Source organism: Hemicordylus capensis, chromosome 2 (genome assembly GCF_027244095.1).
Source record: "Hemicordylus capensis ecotype Gifberg chromosome 2, rHemCap1.1.pri, whole genome shotgun sequence".
NCBI classification, from domain to species: Eukaryota; Metazoa; Chordata; class Lepidosauria; order Squamata; family Cordylidae; genus Hemicordylus; species Hemicordylus capensis.
In genome coordinates, this window is record NC_069658.1 from 110,403,522 (window position 1) to 110,423,927 (window position 20,406).

The 20,406-nt window shown below is 43.2% G+C and overlaps 1 protein-coding gene and 1 long non-coding RNA gene across 4 annotated transcripts in view; one reads left to right on the plus strand and one right to left on the minus strand.

Moving 5' to 3' along the window:
• The window catches only part of GLIS3 (GLIS family zinc finger 3), a 274,079-nt gene that overhangs the window by 150,373 nt on the left and 103,300 nt on the right, over nucleotides 1-20,406 (minus strand). The window lies entirely within an intron of this gene.
• Nucleotides 3,028-7,374, plus strand: LOC128346767 (uncharacterized). Its single transcript, XR_008317174.1, has 2 exons — nucleotides 3,028-3,545; nucleotides 4,555-7,374. It is a non-coding gene; the product is annotated as an uncharacterized LOC128346767 (long non-coding RNA).

The window sequence follows — 20,406 nt, forward strand, 5'->3', positions numbered from 1 at the left end:
GGCTGTCTAGTAACTCCCTGTCAGCCACCTCCTTCGTGGCCACTCCACACACCCACACACACACACCGCTTAGTATCCAACATGCTGCAGTGGCAAGCAGGATTCTCTGTCAGCCACACTCCACCCCCACTGCTTACAGGTAGTATCCAACCTGCGGCAGCGCTAAGGAGCTCCATTACCTCCTTTCTCATCTGAGCAACAAGAGGTGACCAAACTTCCTAGCGCTGCATGAGCTGGATACTAAATGAGGTGCACCTTTGCCCAGAATAGGCTCTAGGCAGAGGCATGCCTCTCATTTAGTATCCAGCTCATGAGGCACTAGGAAGTTCAGTCACCTCTCTTGTTGCTCAGATGAGAAGGGAGGCGATGGTGCTCCTTAGTGCTGCAGCGTGTTGGATACTGCTGGTAAGCAGGGTGGGGAGGAGTGGCAGTGGAGGGTGGCTGATGGGAGTCCCACTTGCCCCAGGCCCTGCACCTGGAGAACATTGTATCCCCTCACTTGCTCGGACACAGGGCATCCCCCCGCAGCCCTCCCCGAAACAGCAAGCTGGGTGTGTGTGTAAAAGGTACAGGAAGTGGAGGGTGGCAAGGGAGGGTGTGGGGGAGCAGCTGAGTATGAGTTTTCTCATTTATTTTTAATAAGAGCGGCTCAAAACTTCAGGCTCTAAACAGGTGTGGGCACTTGCTGTGCACTGGTTCTTGGTGCGAAAATACAATATATGTTTAATAAAAGCATGTGGATACAGTTTTCCTTGGGTTCTCCACCTTGGATTTGTCCAACTATTGCAGCCATCTTCTTTTTAGTTATACTGTGCCTATGGTATCCATTTTAATAGTGGAAAATCAATAGTAGTTAGAATTTCTATCTATAGCCACTCATGGAAAAATCAAGAATATGCCAAGACACTTCTGGATTTGAGGCACAGCTACATATTCTAGATGAAAAACTGTCAGAGGGAATGATCTAGCTTAGCTTCCCTGCTGACATGCTAGTTTTCTATACTGAGCAAGTTTTGCATGTACTGTATTCAAATATGTGAATACAAATACTCCCACCTACATCCTAAAATGGTGCCTATATCCTTTCTATGCCAATATGCTGGTGTTTTCTGTTCCACAATGGAGGAGGGGCAATCTTTCCTTCTCTCTGAAGCCACCTGTGCCTCCTGAAATTAAGTCCTCGAGGGTTCTGCAACCCTCAGAGACATAGTTCTGGGAAGCACTGGGGAGGGGGAATTGCCCTTCCCCAACTGCACATCAGTGCAGCATTAGGCAGCATGTCAGGTGGTATGATCCCAGGAAAGAAATAATTATCCCCCACCCCCTGAGCTTTTAGTCTATGGGAATCACAGAAAAACAGTGCTAGGCAACTCTTTTGTTTACTACAGAAATCTATTTCATAGATGTTTTAAGGCTGGATGTGTAATAACTGAACATATTTCATTGATTTTTCTGAGTAATTATGTTGCATGAACAAAGCAATCTGGCCATTGATTTTCACATTAAATTTTATGTGGTTCTGTAGGACAATGGAGACATCTGGGGATTCAAGGCTTGCTGATATCATCTTGGGATTTGATTGTTGGAGAATCTCAACACTTATTGAACTTGGCAGCAACACATTATTCTGTTTATACTTCTACTTTCCATTATATTGACACATTAAAGAATTATTCTTTTACACTGCTAAAGAAAGAGGATAACCTCAAACAATCCCATTTACTTATTTCTCCAAATGAAATGGTGAATCTAACAAATATAATTGCCAACAAATAATTTCCTTTTAAAAATCTGATAATTTGCTCCTCCACTGGATGCATGCCATGAGAAATATGTGAAAGTGTCAGAACTCACTTTCCCACCACAATGTTTGCTGATGTTACTTTTGTGATCATTACCGGTACACCTTTGAAAGAGTGATTGGCCTTGTACTTGTACCCACACTGTGGACTCCTATTGATTTTTAGTTCTGTTCTCAAAATACCAATTCCCTTAATAAGTAAATGTTAAAGAGCTGCAGCACCTGTAGTTTAGTAATGACCAGCAATCCTTGTGATTCTCGGATCACCTAGAACATCTGCTCAGTGTTAGGGCTCGTATGATCTAATTATATATAAAACAGACTGTTCAGTCATGTAGAAAGTGCTTTTCACTCACCACAATCAGTATCACAAATCTGGGATTAGATGGAAGGGCTTCCCAGTCAAAGGGCTGAGCCCCAGTAATTCTCAATTTAGAAATTAAGCACTAAAAATGACACTGTTAGCTGAAGATCATTCACCAAACTCATATACATGTTTCTAACATTTTCAATCAATTGTATCTGTGAACAAAACTAAGGTACTTCATAATGCTGACCATGCTGATTACAATTTGTACATGGGAAATTGTTTTAATTTGCGTTTTATCTTTTGGAGGAGATTAAAAAAATGATACATCATGGGGGAAAAGGAGAATCGGCCCCATATTATAAAGAAGCTAACTGTTACTACAGGTAGCAAAATATGCATCATGAAGATGAACTGAAATTCACAGGGTTTTTTTAAAAGGGCTGTGCAAATGCTCCCCCCACCCCACACACAAGCACACAAATTAGGCTTCTGTCTCTGACTTAGATGTATAATCTTAATTATCATCATCATTATTGGCTGGCATATTGATTAAGCCAGCGTGAACACTCCTAGCATCAGCACCTGCACTGTGCTAACTCTGCACTAGTCCCAAAGTGTGAGCACCCATAAGAGTGCAAATATTTTTGGAGCTTACCCATGCTCCAAATACTTTGTGGAGCTTTACCCATGCACTCTGTTAGAGCTTAAACTGCTTTAAGAATTTTCTGAAAAGTGATATATAATTATATGTTATGATATCATATTAATTATATTAAAGTATTTAATATTATATCTTAAGTATAACAACAACAATCCTCTTTACTATTATGGATGAGGACATATCACATTAGTGTCATTCAGTATCACAGGAAAGTCAATTGTTTCCATAATTAAAAGATGATACATATTGTAGAAATTCCACATTGAATTATACATTTAGCAATACTTCATCAGTATCTGTAAAAATTGCCTGTACTTTGCTCTAAGCAATGGCTTACACACACACACACACACTTACTTTCTAGTGTTATTTCCTCCCCTTTATATCTGCCAGATTTCTCCCTTAACTTCCAGCTGTGTAGCAGAAATAACCTAATCGCTTGTTTTTTACAATAAAATGTATTTCTCTTAGCTGTCCAATAGGCTTAAAAGAATGTCACCCACGAGAATCTTATGTACTTTGTAGGAGGGAGCATTCTGACAAGTCAAAAGAGAATCAGGATCATGAACGCACTGAAATCTCAGCTGCTGCTATTCGCCTCATACAGATCAATGGAACAACTGACCAAATTACCCAGGCAGGATGCCTCATTTGCTTTTTATCTTAACTGGACAGGGTCAATAATTTTTCAGAGAAGATCAGATTAATGCAGGCTGTGAACGTAGAATCACAGTTTCCCCGTATCTGGGCAGATTATATTTATTATATTAACGGTACTAGATTTTATTTTTGGATTTTCTTGTGATGTTTGGAAAACATGATTGTTAAATGTACTATGTTATTATGTTACTGTTCTATTTTGTTATGTGAATAATGCAAATAATTTTTTTTTAGAAAAGAGATAAGGTGTAGTGATGTCATAGAGCTGTCGTACCCCACGGTGTACTCTCTCTCTCTCTCTCTCTCTCTCTCTCTCTCTCTCTCTCTCTCTCTCTCTCTCTCCCCTCCTTCATCATCCCTGATCAAACCATTTTTGCATGTTTTTGAAGCAATGCAATAGCATACAATCACATATAAACCTGTTTGACCAGACATGATAGCAGGACAGAGAAAATGAATAGCTGTCCATGATGAGGGAATTGTGAATTATCGCATCTGTGGCTATATCAGCACAATCGGTGATAAATATATACACTCTATTCCTTGTGTATGTGGCTGTTCTGGTACACACACAGGGCTCACACATATGCAGGGCTTCCACAGTCACTGAAATGTCAGATTGAGGCATATATCTGCATTGTATTCCAGTGAAGCCATGCTAGTTTATTTTATTTGTTTTTATTTAACATATTTTTATACCGCTCAAAACTTATGTCTCTGGGCAATTGCCAATCATGTGTTTTACAGCACTTTCTGAGCTCTGAAAACATAAGCTCAGTATCCAGTGCAAAATTAAGCAAAATCAATGTAACTTTGTGTTGATAACTGTATGTAAGATTGCATTCTTAGTTACAACAAATATTTAATTAAAATTAAATATTGAAAAACTTCCATTGATTTTAATGAAACAGAACTACATATGAAGCAGATTGGGATACCTGAGAATATAAAAACAATGTGTTTGTTTTCTTAACAAGAAAAAAACCTTTCCTCAAATAAAGTGATATGTGAATTGGTGCAATATTTGCATTATCTACTTTAATTTAATTTAATAATGTGCTTTATTGACTTCAGAAAAGCCTTTGATGGCATTAACCATGTCAACTTGTGGAATATCCTTAGGAAAATGGAATCCCAGAACACATCATTGCTCTCATGAGAAACCTATACACAGGCCAGGAAGCCAGAGTCCAGACGGAATACAGTAAAACAGACTGGTTCCAGATCAGCAAGGAGTAAGACAAAGCTGTATACTTTCTGCTTATTTATTCAACTTATATGCTTAACATACACTGAGAGAAGCTGGATTGGAAGAAGATGAGTGTGGTTTTAAAGTTGGAGGAAGAAACATCAATAACCTGCGCTATACTGATGACACCACTCTGATAGCTGAGAATGCAGATGATCTGCAAGCTCTAGTAATGAAAGTCAAGGAGCACAGTGAAAAAATGGGACTATGATTAAATGTAAAGAAGACTAAACTAATGACAACGGGTACAGCAACCAGCCTCAGAAGTGATAGTGCAGACAGTAGTAGTAGTAGTATGTAGTAGTAATAATGCAGACATTGAAGTAGTAGATAGCTTCTGCCTTTTAGGATTGACCATCAACAGTAAAGGATCCAGCAGTCAAGAAACATGCCACAGACTAGCACTTGGTTGGATAGCAATGAAGGCCTTGGAAAGGATATTTAGATGCAGTGACGTGTCTATACCTACAACGATTAGAATCGTTCGGACAATGGTTCTCTCTGTGACATTCTATGGATGCGAAAGTTAGACTTGGAAGAAGCAAGATAGAAAAAGCATTGACGCTTTTGAACTTTGGTGTTGGAGAAGATTTTTGAGGATACCATGGACAGCCAGGAAAACAAACATAGAACAAATCAATCCAGAATTTTCACTTGCGGCACAAATGACCAGGCTCAAACTATCATACTTCAGACACATTATGCGAAAACCCAGCTCCCTTGAGAAGTCCATAATCCTGGGAAAATTTGAAGGAAAGAGAAGAAGAGGCCGACCAGCAGCAAGGTGGCTGGACTCGATTACGACAGCAATGAATGCACCACTGAGAGACCTTAAAGGCCAAGTTGAAGACAAATCATCCTGGAGATAATCTATCTATGTGGTGACTAAGAGTCAACACCGATGTGACAGCATTTAATCAATCAATCAATCAAATGATGCATTTTAATTGTTCTACCTGTTCTATGATGCTTATGTAGTGTACCTGGAGTGTGCACGAATGGTTCATTGCCAAACCGGTTTGCCTTGAACCAGGCCAATTTGGAGGTCAATCACAGACCAAACTGGGGGCAGTTCGGTCCATGATTGAACTGAACAGGCCCAGTTCGGGAAAGCTAGTTTGGCAACAAATGGGCAGTTGGGCAGGGACGGTGAAAGAGGTAGTTAGATCCTTACTCCTGCTAACTGATCAAAGAGGCATCCTTTTAAAGTGGTGAGTCTCTTTATTTAGCAGGGGGAGAGTGGTGATTCTCTTTATTTAGCTGGACCTATCCATCCCCAGCACAGCATCATTCCAATGGCTGTTGCTGGTGTCTATATGTTTGTTTGTTTGTTTCTCTTTCTTTCTTTCTTTCTTTCTTTCTTTCTTTCTTTCTTTCTTTCTTTCTTTTCCAGATTGTGAGCCCTTTGGGGACAAGGAGCCGTGTGTGTGTGTGTGTGTGTGTGTGTGTGTGTGTGTGTGTGTAAACTACTTTGGAAACTTTAGTTGAAAAGTAGTATATAAATATTTGTTGCGTTGCATTGCATTGCATTGTATTACCCAGCCAACGTAGCTGCTGGTGCTGCTGGTGCTGTCGCTCACCCTCCCTGGCGCAACCCAAGCACATGCTCTGCCTTGTTTAGGAAACCACCTGCACAGCAGCAGAACAGTTCTAGCATCCACACGTGTGGACACCATCTGCGTGGCATGCGTGCATGTGGACACCATGCAAATGGCATGCACACATTGGTGGAGACTGGAACCACTCCGCCATCATGCAGGCAGTTTCCTAAACAAGGCAGAGCATTCACTTGGGGTCACATGAAATGTTCATAAACATTTGAACTGTTCAGGGAATGCCGGTCCCTGCTGCTGCACCAGCACGATGAGGCGGGCTACAGGGTTGTCCCCTCATCACATGATGATGGGCACAGCATTGCCATCTTGCCTCCCCCTACACGTGACCAGGACTGGCCAATCATGTAGGGAGGAGGGCCATTTGTAGCACCGGCCGCCTCCATTCTGAGCAGTCACTCCCTAGCTTGGAACCCACCCACCCTACACTCTGTGAAGGATAGCCGGTCGTCTGCAGGAGCCAAGTCGGAATTTTGGGGTCCGTGCCTGATTGGCACTAGGTGTGGCCTTTTTTTGCCTAGTTCTCACTGAGGTTTAGGTCTTAGGTATGCACTGAAGGTAATTGGTCACTTGGCAGGAGAGTGCAGGTTTGGGGTAGGTAGATTGATTGTAGGTATTTGGCTGGAGGGCCATCTGGGGTGGGGGGCAGAGGAACAACCCTTAAGGGTTTTTGAACCCCGGGGGGTTGGGAATGGCCCTGCTCGGGGGGTGGCCCGACTCACCAACTCAGATTCGGTGGCTTGAGTTGGGGTGGGTTGGTTGCCCCCCTCTCAGCGGGGTTAAGCCTCACAGTGAAAGGAGATCAGTACCTGGCTCCTGACTGAATCAGTACTTAGCCCTTCTCCCTGGTGTGGGACGGCCCTCCTTAGGAGGTGGTCCCACATGGGAGGAGTACCCACATTCTGGTTAGTTAGGTACCTTGTTGCAAGTCTTATTCCATGTACATTAATAAAGTGGCCCTATTTTAAACCGCCAGGATTGTTTTAATGAAAGGCGGTATATAAATGTAACAATAAATAAATAAATCCGCCTTGGGATTGGTATATAAATGTAACAATAAAAATATAAATTTTACTCCAACTAAGCGTGTCCTGTCTTCATTGGTGTCTGGAGGTGCAATGATGTACTCAACAATAAATTCCAGTTCAGTGAGGAAAGTGGAAGGTCAGTTTGAGTGAGGAAAATCCTTCTTACACATCTGTTGTTACTAGACCTCTGTAAGGAGGAAGCTGAGGTCTGAAAAGCTGAGTGTCAGAGGATCTGAGGGAACAGAAGGGCAAAGAAGAAAGAGTTGGGGAAAAGATAAAACTATACTTTTCTGAAGCAAGCGTCTTAAACCGTACAACTTACTACTTACATGTTCTAGTATGCTGAGTTCAAAATTATATCATGTTGATGGTGGTGCTGCAGCAGGGAAGCAGGGAAGGGGCCTCCAACTCCAGCCAAGCATTAGTTTCATGCATAACCTTTGTCAAGTAAATCTCTATTGTCTCATTTGACACACTCCTGCTTTCAGTCACAGTCACCAAGTTGCTGCTTGGGAAACAATAAAATTGCTCCAATAACAATTACTATTCATATGTAAAAGCATGGCACACTTTTGTTACATGCTCAACTATATTTGGACAGCAACAATAGCTTCTTCTGGATGGTTAGCATAAACTGTTTGCACAGTGAAAATTGCCATGAGATTTTAAAAAGTAATTAATCACACATAAAATAAAGAATTTGGCTGAGGCGTTCTTAAAGCTAAAGGATTCTCTATTTGCTTACAGTTCAATGAAACCAATCCACAGAGAGGAAAGTTGACAATCTTATTGATTTTGGCACATGAAGCTGTAGTGGAAGACAACTAGTGCAGCAGAATGCCTTTTATTGTTCCCCTCAGGTTGCTATGCACAAAAATAATCAAGATTAACCATACATACAACATGCTATCACTCCCATTACAAAAGTTCAATGTATTATGTGATTTTTGTTCTGGGTAGGATTCAAAAGGCTCTTTTAGAGCACATAAAGCTGTGTACACACCATTAAGGCATCTCATTACCTCCTCCTCCTCACAATAGGCCCTCTAACTGTGTCACAAGTAGGGATGTGTGAAACAATTGGGGTACAAAATGATTTGTACCCAAATCTGGTTGATTCGGGTGATTTGTAGACAAAACAAATCACCCCAGATTCAGACCCGAAAAATTCAGAGATTTGGACCTCCATTTTGTGGCCAAAGTGGATTGGGTGGTAGTGCCCAATGGATGGAAGCTAACACCCAAATTTAAAAGAAATTGGGCAAAAGGGTGGTTTTTAAAGAATTTTTGAAGTTGGCGTGTCTTTAAGATTTTTCCCATAGGGAATAATGGGGATTTCAGAAGCTTTATAGCTCCACATGGGGGTGCACTAGGGTGGCCCAGAGAGGGTTATAGTGGGTGGTAGTGCCCAGTGGGTGCAAGGAAGCTACCACCCAGATTTCAAAGGAATTGGGCAAAGGGGTGAATTTTAAATGATTTTTGAAGTTTATGCTTCTTTAAGCTTTTTCCCATAGGGAATAATGGGGATTTCAGCAACCTTAGTTATAAGTCCCATGGGGGAAGGGGGTGGCACCACAAATCATCCCTTTGCCCACTTTCTTTGAAATTTGGGTGGTAGCTTCCACCCATTGGGCACTACCACCCACTCCACTCTTTTGCCCCAGAACCCCTTTTTTGCCTTGAATCAATTCGGATTCAGAAAATTTGGGTACAAATAAAATCTGGGGTGATTTGGGGGGCAGATTCGGACCCAAAACAAATCGGGGTGATTCAATTCGGGTACAAATTGAATCAAAAAGATCAATTTGTGCACATCCCTAGTCACTAGATGTTTGTAAAACTGCCCCAAGCTTCAGAGACAATTAGGCAGCACAGGGGGCTGACAGGAGGAAGAGATTTGGAGACCCTGTTGACTCCAGTATTCCAGTTTGAGTAAAGGTTGAGTAAAGTGTGCCGTTGAGTCAGTTTTGACTGCTGGTGACCGCAGAGCCCTGTGGTTGTCTTTGGTAGAATACAGGAGGAATTTAACCATTGCCTCCTCCCACGCAGTATGAGATGATGCCTTTCAGCATCTTCCTATATTGCTGCTGCCCGATAGAGGTGTTTCCCATAGCGTGGGAAACATACCAACAGGGATTTGAACCAGCAACCTCTGGCTTGATAGTCAAGTCCATTTCCCCACTGTGCCATTAGGTGGCTATCCCTACAGTTTGATTACTGGAATCAAATTCTTTGTGTATTGGAATAAATTTCCAAATGATCCAAAATATTATTTCTTATTTTTTTAAATTACATTTATATACTACCCCATCCAAATGGCTCTGGGTGGTGCACAACAATTTATTATTTTATTTTATTTTATTTTATTTTATTTTATTATTCATTCATTCATTTGATTTATATACTGTCCTTCCAAAATGGCTCAGGACAGTTTACAACAGAATAAAAACAATTAAAACCAATTAACAATTAAAATAAAAACCATAAAAACAGAATAAAACCAATTAAACATTCAAATGGCTAAAAACCCTGGAAAACCAAGGCAAACATTTAAAACAATTTAAAACAGTTTACAGCAGTTTAAAAATTAAAAAAGGTTTTAAGGGCTCTCCTGAAAGACAGTAATGAACTCAAATTATGGATTACTGCTGCGAGTGCATTCCATAGCCCAGGAGTAGCTACAGAGAAGGCCCTTTAAAGGTAATAACCAGCACTTTGAATTTTGCCCGGAAAGATATTGGCAGCCAGTTTCAAGACAGTCATAAAATGGTCTCTTCAGGTTACCCCAGAAACCAGTCTGGCTGCCACATTTTGAACTAACTGAAGTTTCCGAACTACACGCAGAGCCCCACGCAGAGCTCGTTCCAATGGTATGCTTATGTACCACAGACAACAATAAAAATAAAACCCACAAATCAATCCTTTTAAAAACAATCATTAGAGAACAATTTAAAAACAGCATAAAGCCATTCACAATTAAAACAGTTTTAAAACCCTGGAAGGCCAGGCCAAATAGTTTTAAGGGCTCTCCTGAAAGCCAACAATGAACTCAAACTCCAATTTTCTGCCGGGAGTGCATTCCACTGCCCAGGAGCAGCTACAGAGAAGGTCCACCTCTGAGTTGCCACCAGACATACTGGTGCTAACTGGAGACGGACCTCCTCAGATGACCTTAATGTGTGGTGGAGATCATGCAGAAGAAGGCACTCTCTAAGGTAACCCGGACCTAAGCCATTCAGGGCTTTAAAGGTAATAACCAGCACTTTGTCCGGAAACATATCAGCAGCCAGTGCTACTGTTTTAAAACAGACATAATATGGTCTCTCTGGGTTACCCCACAGACCAGTCTGGCTGCTGCATTTTGAACTAACTTAAGTTTCTGAACTACATATGAAGACAGCCCCACGTAGAGCACATTGCAATCGTCAAGCCTGGCGGCTACCAGCTGGTACACCACTGTTTTGAGCTCATCCTCTTCAAGGAATGGATGCAGCTGTAGAATCAGCCAAGACTGGTAGAAAGCACTCCTGGCCATAACCTCCACCTGAGATACCAAGGTAAGGCCTGGGTCCAGGAGTACCCCCAAGCTGCATACCTGTTCCTTCCGGGGGAGTGTAACCCCATCCAGCACAGGAAAATCTAACACATCCTTCAAATTCTGATCCATATTCTTTGAGGCGTTCTCACATGCAGCCTAACCGAGGCTAGCAAATCCCAGCCTAGGGTTAGGCTGCCTGTTAGAACTATCGGGATCAGGCCCAATCCTGGTGGGACAGTGCTGCCTAGCCCAGGTTTTAAGCCAGCTGTTAGGATCATGCCCTTAATCTGGGCTCGTGTGCCTCCTTGAGCTTGCCTAGAGCTCCCGTTCAGAGGACTCCAAGGAAGAATTGTCTGATTCACAGCCCCCTGAGGGGACCCTCCTGCAGGATGCTGAAGAAGAAGCCCCTCGAACGGAGCACTCACCTGCTGTAGAACAGCAAGAAGTTGCCAGGGAGCCATTGCTTTCTTCAGATGGGGAGGAGCTGGGACCAAACAACAGACCAGTGAGCCACGTGGAACGCCAAAGAGAACACAGAAAGGAGCCGCGTGTTAGGCAACGCAGAAGCAGCCGCTTGGCTGCAAAGTCTGACAAGGGTGGCATCTGAACTTGCAGCCTGAAGGCAGGCGGGGGCCTTAATTGGCTTCACCAGGTGTGGGATCTTGAAGAACTATAAAGCCAGCCCCAGGGGCGTAACTACAATAGGGCAAGGGGAGACAGTTGTCTGGGGGCCCATTACGTGGGGGGGGCCCCAGAGGCAAGTCACATGACTGACTCCCCCAGCCGCACACCCGCCCGGGCTTCCTTCAGCTGTATCCATCCTCTGAAATTGATGTGAGTGTTAAGACCTGGAGCTACCAGAACAGCATGTCTTTCTCTAGTACCATGAAATGACTTGCATCATCCACAATTTACAAAACCTTTTAAAAAATAATTTAGGATTATTATTATTATTATTATTATTAATTTGATTTCTGTACCGCCCTTCCAAAAATGGCCCAGGGTGGTTTACACAGAGAAATAATAAATAAATAAGTTGGCTCCCTGTCCCCAAAGGGCTCACATTCTAAAAAAAAAAAAAAAAACACAAGGGGATAGTTAGCAGGATGATGTTCTATTGTGGCACAAAAGAGTGATAACCATTTAAGATTTCTTTACTTCATGAGCTGAGCTTCAGTGGGGGGAGGCACTTTAAAATATTGTCTCTGGGCCCACTCCAACCTTGCTACGCCCCTGCCAGACCGCTCCCTCTGCATCACACTGATTTCAACTGATCGCTCTGGCATGCAGATTCAGTTTCCAGCTCCCAGAACCCTTGTGCTGTTTGCTCCTGGACCCCCGACCTTGGCCTGGATATCAACGTGTGACTTTCTCTGGAACCCTTAGACCATGGATCCGGCAACTTGACCCTTCTCCTGGCGATGAGTCCGATTGGACTTGGCACTGACTATGATTTATGGACTGGTGAATCTAGGAAGGGTAATTTCCCTTGCTTCCATCCCCAGTGTACTTTACTGCATTTTGGCTGCTGCTAAACACCAGCTTCACTCTTCCACACTCTAGCAGCTGCTTTCATTTATTGTAGGAATGCGGGCCGCTGACACCCATCTCCTGGGGAAATTAGGGATGTGCAAACCAGTTCGAATTCGAACTGGGGTGCCTACCACCCACAAAATCCCAAGGCAATTGGACAATCCTCTGATTATCGGTGAATTGTTAAAGTATTTTTGAATTCCTCATAGAGAATAATTAGGATTGCAGCAAATGTATAGCTTCACTTCGGGGGGAAAGGGGTGTCGTAGAGTGGAGTGTGGTGGGTGGTAGTTCCTAGGGTGGGCAAGGAAGCTATCAGAATTATTTGAAAGGAATTGGGCAAAGGGCTGGTTTTTAAGTGATTTTTGAAGTTTATGCGTCTTTAAGGTTTTTCTCCATAAAGAAGCATGGAGGTGTCAGCAAATGTATAGCTTCACGTCGGGGGCAAAGGGGTGGCCTAGAGCAGTGTGGGGTTGGTGGTAGTGCCAGGTAGGGGCAAGGAAGCTACCTGAATTTTTTTCAAAGGATTTGGGCAGAGGGCTGATTTTTGGTGAATTGTTGCAGTTTACGCGTCTTTAAGGTTTTTCCTCATAAGGTATAATCATAATGGAGCTTTCAGCAGCCCCATAAGTGCACTTGGGGGGTGCTGGGGTGGCCCAGAGCGAGTGGTGGTGTATGGCACATAGGGTGACAACCACCCCCATGCGTTGCTAACCCATGGTGTACAGGGTTCTGTTGTTTCTGAGGTGTTCTGAGTGTGGATTCTATGATAGCAAATGAGATTTTCAACGAGACACCATGAATCCACTCACTCTCATTTGCTATCATAGAATCTACACTCAGAACACCTCAGAAACAACAGAACCAAGTACCCCATGGGTTAGAAACCCATGGGGGTGGTTGGCACCCTATGTGCACTACATCACCACTCACTCTGGGCCACCCCAGCACCCCCCAAGTGCACTTATGGGGAGGAATTCTATGAGGAATTCAAAAATACTTTAACAATTCACCAATAATCAGAGGAGTGTCCAATTGCCTTGGGGTTTTGTGGGTGGTAGGCACCCCTGTCTGTCTACCACCCACCCCGCTTTTGTGCCCCTAGGTGCTCCACAATAGGGGTTATGGACTGGTTTGGGTCCCATTATACTCTATGAGAAAAATAATTAAAAATATTTCAAATATTCATAAAAAAATCATAGGGGTGTCTTATTGCTTCGGGGTTTGTATGGTTGTTGGCACCCATGGGTGCTCCACAATAAGCAATAATGGGCTGGTTGAAGTCCCATTATATCCTATGAGAAAAAATAAAAATAATTTTCAAAAATTCATTTAAAAAATCGTACAAGTGTCCGATTGCTTTGGGGTTTGGAAGACAGGTACCCCTGGGTGCCAGCTACCATTCTACCAATTTTTGGGTGTCTGAACCGGTCCGAACCGGTCTGAACCAGTTCAAACCAGTTCGAATTCGAACCAAACCAGGGTGTGGTTCGAACAAAACCAAAACCGAACCACCCCCTCCTGGTTCAAACCCGGTTCGAATCCAAACCGAACCGGGCGAACCGGTTTTGTACACATCCCTAGGGGAAATCCCCTGATGCACCGTGCTCAGCACACACATTGTCTTGGCCCTCTGGAGCTCGATTGTCTAGGAGCATGGTCTGCACTCCTAGCACACCTTTACTGATTGTCTGGGGGGGGGAAGGTCAGGTTTTCACAGCCATCCTCGCACCCGCACAACCATTACGTTGTGTGAATAGCTCCCTTGTGTTTCTGCTGCTTAGTGTCCCACTTGTCCCACTGCTTCTAATGGACTCTTTGTTCCCTGCATTCCTACTTCCCATGAGGTCTCACCCTGGTGTTCTGTCTCAGTCCCGGGTGTTCCTTCTTGCTCTGGATCCCAACCATCTCACCTGCATGTGCCTCCTGTACACCAGTCTTCCCATGAGTTCCTGCATCCCATACTCCCTCCTGTTGAACTCCCCTTACACATTATTACTGGTATTGTATCGCTATGCTATCAGATTCTTCTTTGTAGACAGCAGTACTAGTCTTGAAAAAATGTCAGTTACTCAAAAGCAACAGCAATGCCCTGCAGCTTCCCAAGGCTGCTTCTTGGGTGACTGACAGTGTAAAAACTGAGGCCTCTGCTCTTTCTCTAGTCAAATTCAAATTGTGCAACTGTTTTGTTTAGCTGCCAAGGTGTAACACAAATTGGAATTGACATAAGTACCAATAAACTATCAAATAAACAATTATCAAAATATACAACATTGAAGGGTTAAAAGAAAGGACATCTCTTTACTTTGCACAATGGACAAGAAGCCCCATAACGGTATTATTGTTAGGAGATATACCACACATGAGAGTGTCATCTACCAAGCACCAAGCACTATTGCTGCTCAGTCTCCAATCATTTCAACCAAGCTTCATTAAAACGGAGGTTGCTTCTCGGCAGGCAAAGCTCGACAGATTACGCCCAAAGCAAATAACCTGAACCTTATGCTAAGTGTAAGTTCATTTTCCAAAAGAGTTGTGGAACTTCATAAATAAACAAACAGCTCAGATTGCAGTACAAGAATGCCATCAAACACACATATAAAACAAGTTTCAACATGTATAGCTGAATTACTGGAGTAGAGCTGGGAGCTCACAAGACTAGAACTTTGTCATACCAATTACCCAAAAGCACTGGGGCGGCTGGTTGAGGGGGGTAGTTCTATGCATTTCAGTAAGCAGGCAAGGCAGGCTTTTGCGTTTGCAAGACAAATGCATCTTTGTGTTTCCATTATGCCATGAATCCTAATTAGAAGCAATGATATTTTATTGTTGGTTCAAATAAGTTTGTTTGCATAGTTGTATGTTCTTAATATAGCCTTGAATTTAACTAGGAAAATATTAGACAAGGGAGTTGCTGGCCCCACATAATGAGAGGAAGAGTGGGTGAAAATAGTACATTTCTTCTATAAGTCCTAATTGTTGGTGGAAAGGCCACAGAGAAATGTGCTTTTGAGAACAGGCAAAAATATTAGTGTGAAGTATCTGTCCACCCCAAATACATATAGTTCCAACTTGGATGGATTAATTAAAATCACAGAGATAAATGGTAAGCTTCATTATAGAAAAGGGGGAAATGAACAAGTTGTTCTAGTAGGAACTAATACGCTTACTTTCTAATTCCAAATTGTCAAAATTGGTTAGTCAGTTCATGAGTTAGTCCACTTGCACCTCAAACATTCATATGTCCGTCATCTTGAATTGTGGTGGAAGACATCATCATTTACTATGCATTTGAGGTGTCCCTTTGTACCAAATTTGGTCCATATTGGTTCCCACTTGCACCCCAAACATTCATGTGTCCTCCATCTTGAATCAGGGTAGATGACATCATTGCAAAGGATGTCATTCACTGTCCCTATGTGTCCCTACACCTGTAGCAACTTTGGTTCAAATCGGTTAGGCAGTTCACAAGTTAGCCCAATTGTGCCTCAAATGTTCACGTTTCTGCCATCTTGAATTGGGGTGGATGACATAATCACAAACCACGTGTTCGAGGTGCCCCTGTGTCACTTGCTACAACTGTACCAAATTGTGGTTCAAATCGGTTAGGCAGTCCACAAATTAGCCCTCTTTTACCTCAAACATTCACGCATCTGCCATCTTGAATTGGGGTGGATGACATGACAAAATATGCCATTGAGGTGTCCCTATGTGTCCTTATAATTGTATCTGATTTGGTTCATATTGGTCCAGGCATTGCGAAGTAGATAGGATGACACACAGAGACAAACAGACCCATATACACACACATACAGAATGCATGATGATCTCATAAGCCTACTGGAAAGTAGGATAAAAACTGCTAAAAGGGGAAATCTATTTGATGAGAGAATTAGCACTATAATTTAATTGTGTGCATGGGATAGACATCTATAGAATAGAGCATATCTCTCCCACCTGCTCTATTTGAGCTTCATGTGAAAGAAAATAAAAGAATTACTATCACATCTGATAAGTGCATATCCGAGTGAATTTTTTTTAAAAAAATAATAATTCTGAAATGCATTAGGGATGTCAATCAGTTCAAAAAACTATCAAAACAGCTGCATCTACTGGAAAATATATCAATGAGTTGTGCTGTATTATAGGCCTTGAACTAGGCAGGGCTGAAGTACTGTGTGATGTGTACAGCTGATCATTACTGGGGATTATTTTGCAACTGAAGACCATCTCTTTCTCTGTTTGTTTTCAGGAAAACCCTCAAGACTCTCCAGTTTTTGCAGACTTTTAATTATAATTAATTTTAATAATTTTAAATACTTGTTTTAATAACTGTTTTATTCTATTGTTTGTATTGTGTCATGTATTTTAATCTGTGACTTTTAAATATTTTAAATTTTGTACACCGCCTAGATATGTACATATCAGGCAGTATTAAAATATGATAGACAGATGGACAGACAGAATAATCTACTATATGGTCAAGAGCCAAGGTAATTTCTTCATGTTTGAATGTATTCATAAAAATATTCTAAACATGCTCAAAGAGGCATATTAATAAATTTGAAAAGGAAAAGGGCAAGGAAAGCATCCCCCCCCTAATTCTTTATATCAGATGGTAGATGGAGAATATTATATTTCTATATTGCAGACAATAAAATAGGCTTTTTTGCTGCACCTAAAAAAGTCACAGTGCAAATGATCTATCTTTAAATTATTTGCCTGTGATCTTCAGTTTTGCGATTGCCTGTTGGCATCTGATGGCTGGGAGACTAGCTTCAGCTCCCTGAGGGGTGGTGTGTGGACTGTGAACTACCGACCCCTTGCCCTTCCTTTTCTAACAGCTGGGTTGTAGACATGAGTTGTGCATATCCTCCCCATGCACCAGAGAGAGGAAGTCCCTCTTTCTGTCCTGTCCTACCAAGGGATAAATAGAGGCTGAAGTTGCAATTGCACATATATATGGCAGGTTAGATCTTAATGAGATGCATATGATGTTACTCTATCAAATGTTTATGCAGAAATGTTTTACGTTTGTTAAGACAGCAACCTAATTATAATAATATGTATTTCAAGTAGTCACAGCAAAGTAATTGATTAACTCTCTAGTCACCCTCCACTCCAAAACTGTACCTAATTTGGTTTAAATTGGTTAGTCCACAAATTAGCCCTTTTGCGCATCAGATGTTCATATGGCCACCATCTTGAATTAGAATGGATGACATCATCACACACCATGCCATTTGGGCATCCCTATGTGTCCCTACATCTGTAGTAAATTTGGTTTAAATCGGTTAGATGGTTCACAAGTTAGCCCATTTGCACCTCAAAAGTTTACCCGTCCACCATCTTGGATCAGGGTGGATGACATCATCACAAACTACACCATTGAGGGTGCGTACCTCCCTGCCGTCCCAATGGTCCCTTTCCAATTGAAGCGCCGGTGGGGGGGGGAGCGGCGGGAGGGGTAAGTGCACCCTCCCCTCCCCTTAAAGTCAACCCCTCTGCCTCCAAACCGGCAGAACCGCCAATCATTCGAACTGGTTCAGAGGCCCATAAAGGGCCTCTGAACCAGTTCCGTGCACATCCATATTCTTGATATGCTAAAATTAAGATCACCCACACTTTATAACAGCATTATATCTGCACCCATCTTTTCTTCTACTACTCTGCCAGCTGGTGTCATTTTGAATTTTGCATTATGCTACTTTTTAACTAAGCCACCTAATGGCACAGTGGGAAATGACTTGCCTTGCAAGCATGAGGTTGCCAGTTCAAATCCCTGCTGGTATGTTTCATACACTATGGAAAACACCTATATCGGGCAGCAGTGATATAGGAAGATGCTGAAATGCATCATCTCATACTGTGTGGGAGATGGCAATGGTAAACCCCTCCTGTATTCTACCAAAGAAAAACCACACAGCCCTGTGGTCACCAGGAGTCAACGCCAACTCGAGGGCACACTGGCTTTGCCTTTACCTTTTACTTTTTAACTATGGCATCAGAAAGATTTGAAATACATTTGGCAATTTTATTTATGAATGGACTTAAGAGAATCAACCATTATTTGTTTAAAAGAATTCCCTATTTTGATGATTGGGCAGTGGGGATGCCCTATGCAGATAAGGAGGAGGAACCTGTGATGGTTAAGGTCAGTTGGCATGCAACTGTTACTGGTCGGAAGATGTTCTTGATTGTAGAGGAGAGGTGTGGCAGGGGTCTGCAAAAAGATGGGTCGTGAGGGAGGAAAAAGCCCCTTCAGGAGAAGGAGGATGCCGTTATGTGAATTAGATGAGGAAACAAGATGAACAAAATCTGTTAACTCAGGGAAGGACGAAGAGAGAGAGAAAACATGGAGGGGGAAGAAAGAGTGGAGAAGAATGAGTGGAGGAGAGAGAAAGAGAAAAAGAAGGGAGGGGGAAGAGAGACAGAAGGAAGGACAAGGGACGGGCCTGAGCCTGTCAGCAGCCTGAGGAGAATGAGCAGCCATGGCAGCACAGAAGGGCCCAGTCAACCGCTGCTGCTGTTTGGGGCTACTGAGACCATTGTCAGAGACAGGCAGGCAAGGGATGGGCCCGGGCCTGTCAGCTGCCTGAGGGGAACGAGTGGCCATGGTGGTGGCAGCAGCGAGGAACGGTGAGATCAACTACTGCTGCTGCTCCTGGAGAAAGGAGCAGGAGTGGGGCTAGGATGAGGAGGTCTCTGGGGATAGGGGGCTGTAGCTTGGCCAATAGGCAGCAGCAATGCTGCAGCTATAACCAAGAAGGGTGAGGGGGATGGAAGCAACGGGATGGAGGAGGAGCAGGAGTGCAGCTCAGGTGAGGGTGGGGAGATCTCTGAGGTGAGGGGAGCAATCAAGTACTAACGCACAGATGCTCTAGAGCGTGCAAGAGTTCCAGCATTGAAGTGGAGAGAAATAATGGCGGCGGTCAGGATGCAGAGGTAGAGGGCCGGCAGGCAAAGCCCCTCTGGCCAAAAGAGGTGGGTGGATGGTGGGCGAAGCCCCGCCAGCCAGGAAGAGGAGGCGGTGGCGGGGAGAAATAATGGCGGTGGCGAGGAGGTGGGCAGATGGCAGGCAAAGCCCTACCAGCTGGGAGGAGGAGGTGGGAGGCGGTGGCGGAATGGCCTTGCCCTGGCCCGCCCAATGGGGAGAGCTTCAAGGAGAGCAAGCAAGTGTGCTGGGGGGGGGGGAGAGCGAGCAAGCGCGCTGTGGGGGGAGAGCGAGCAAGCGTGCTGCAGGGGAGAGCGAGCAAGCGCGCTGCGGGGGGAGAGCGAGCAAGCGCGCCCCGCGGGGGTGTGTGCGAGAGAGCGCGCTGCGGGGGGTGTGCGAGCGAGAGGGCTGTGGGGAGGAGAGAGAGCGAGCGCACTGCAGGGGGGAGAGCGAGCGAGCACGCTGGGGGGGGGAATGCCACAGGCTCAGTGCACAACTGCACAGATGCTCTGTGCAGGGTCAGCTAGTTGAGTATATTTTATTTTTTCTTTGGTTGGCTTAAAGTCTCTAGGTGCTTAGTATTCTTGTTCTCATCTCATGTGCAATACATTAAGCGTACTGTATACCTAACGTGGTATCCTTTGAAAATTCAATTTGAATGGAAATGATAACTCAAACTTTAATATTTGCTGAGAATTCCACCATGTATCAGATCCCAAACACTATTTATGAATTCTACTTTTTTTATTCTCCTTTTAACAATGGTGTTTGTTTTGAATGTAACTGCTGGTATCTCATGGAATACCTAATGTTTACCAGATGTTCAGTTGCTGTTATTTCAGAAGTGTCAGGATATAAATTGCTATACATTTCAATCATATTGTGTAGACTTGAATCAAAAGAATAATAAAATACTTTTTAGACCACTGATGTTTCAAAAAATATAACCAGTAGCAAAAATGTATTTGAGAACGTCTCCCATAAATGGCTAAAATAAAAAGAAGGCATTTCAGCAATGTTTTGTTGTCTTTATGTGAACATGTGAAGAAAGATTTTCAATATAAATCTAGAAGCACAGT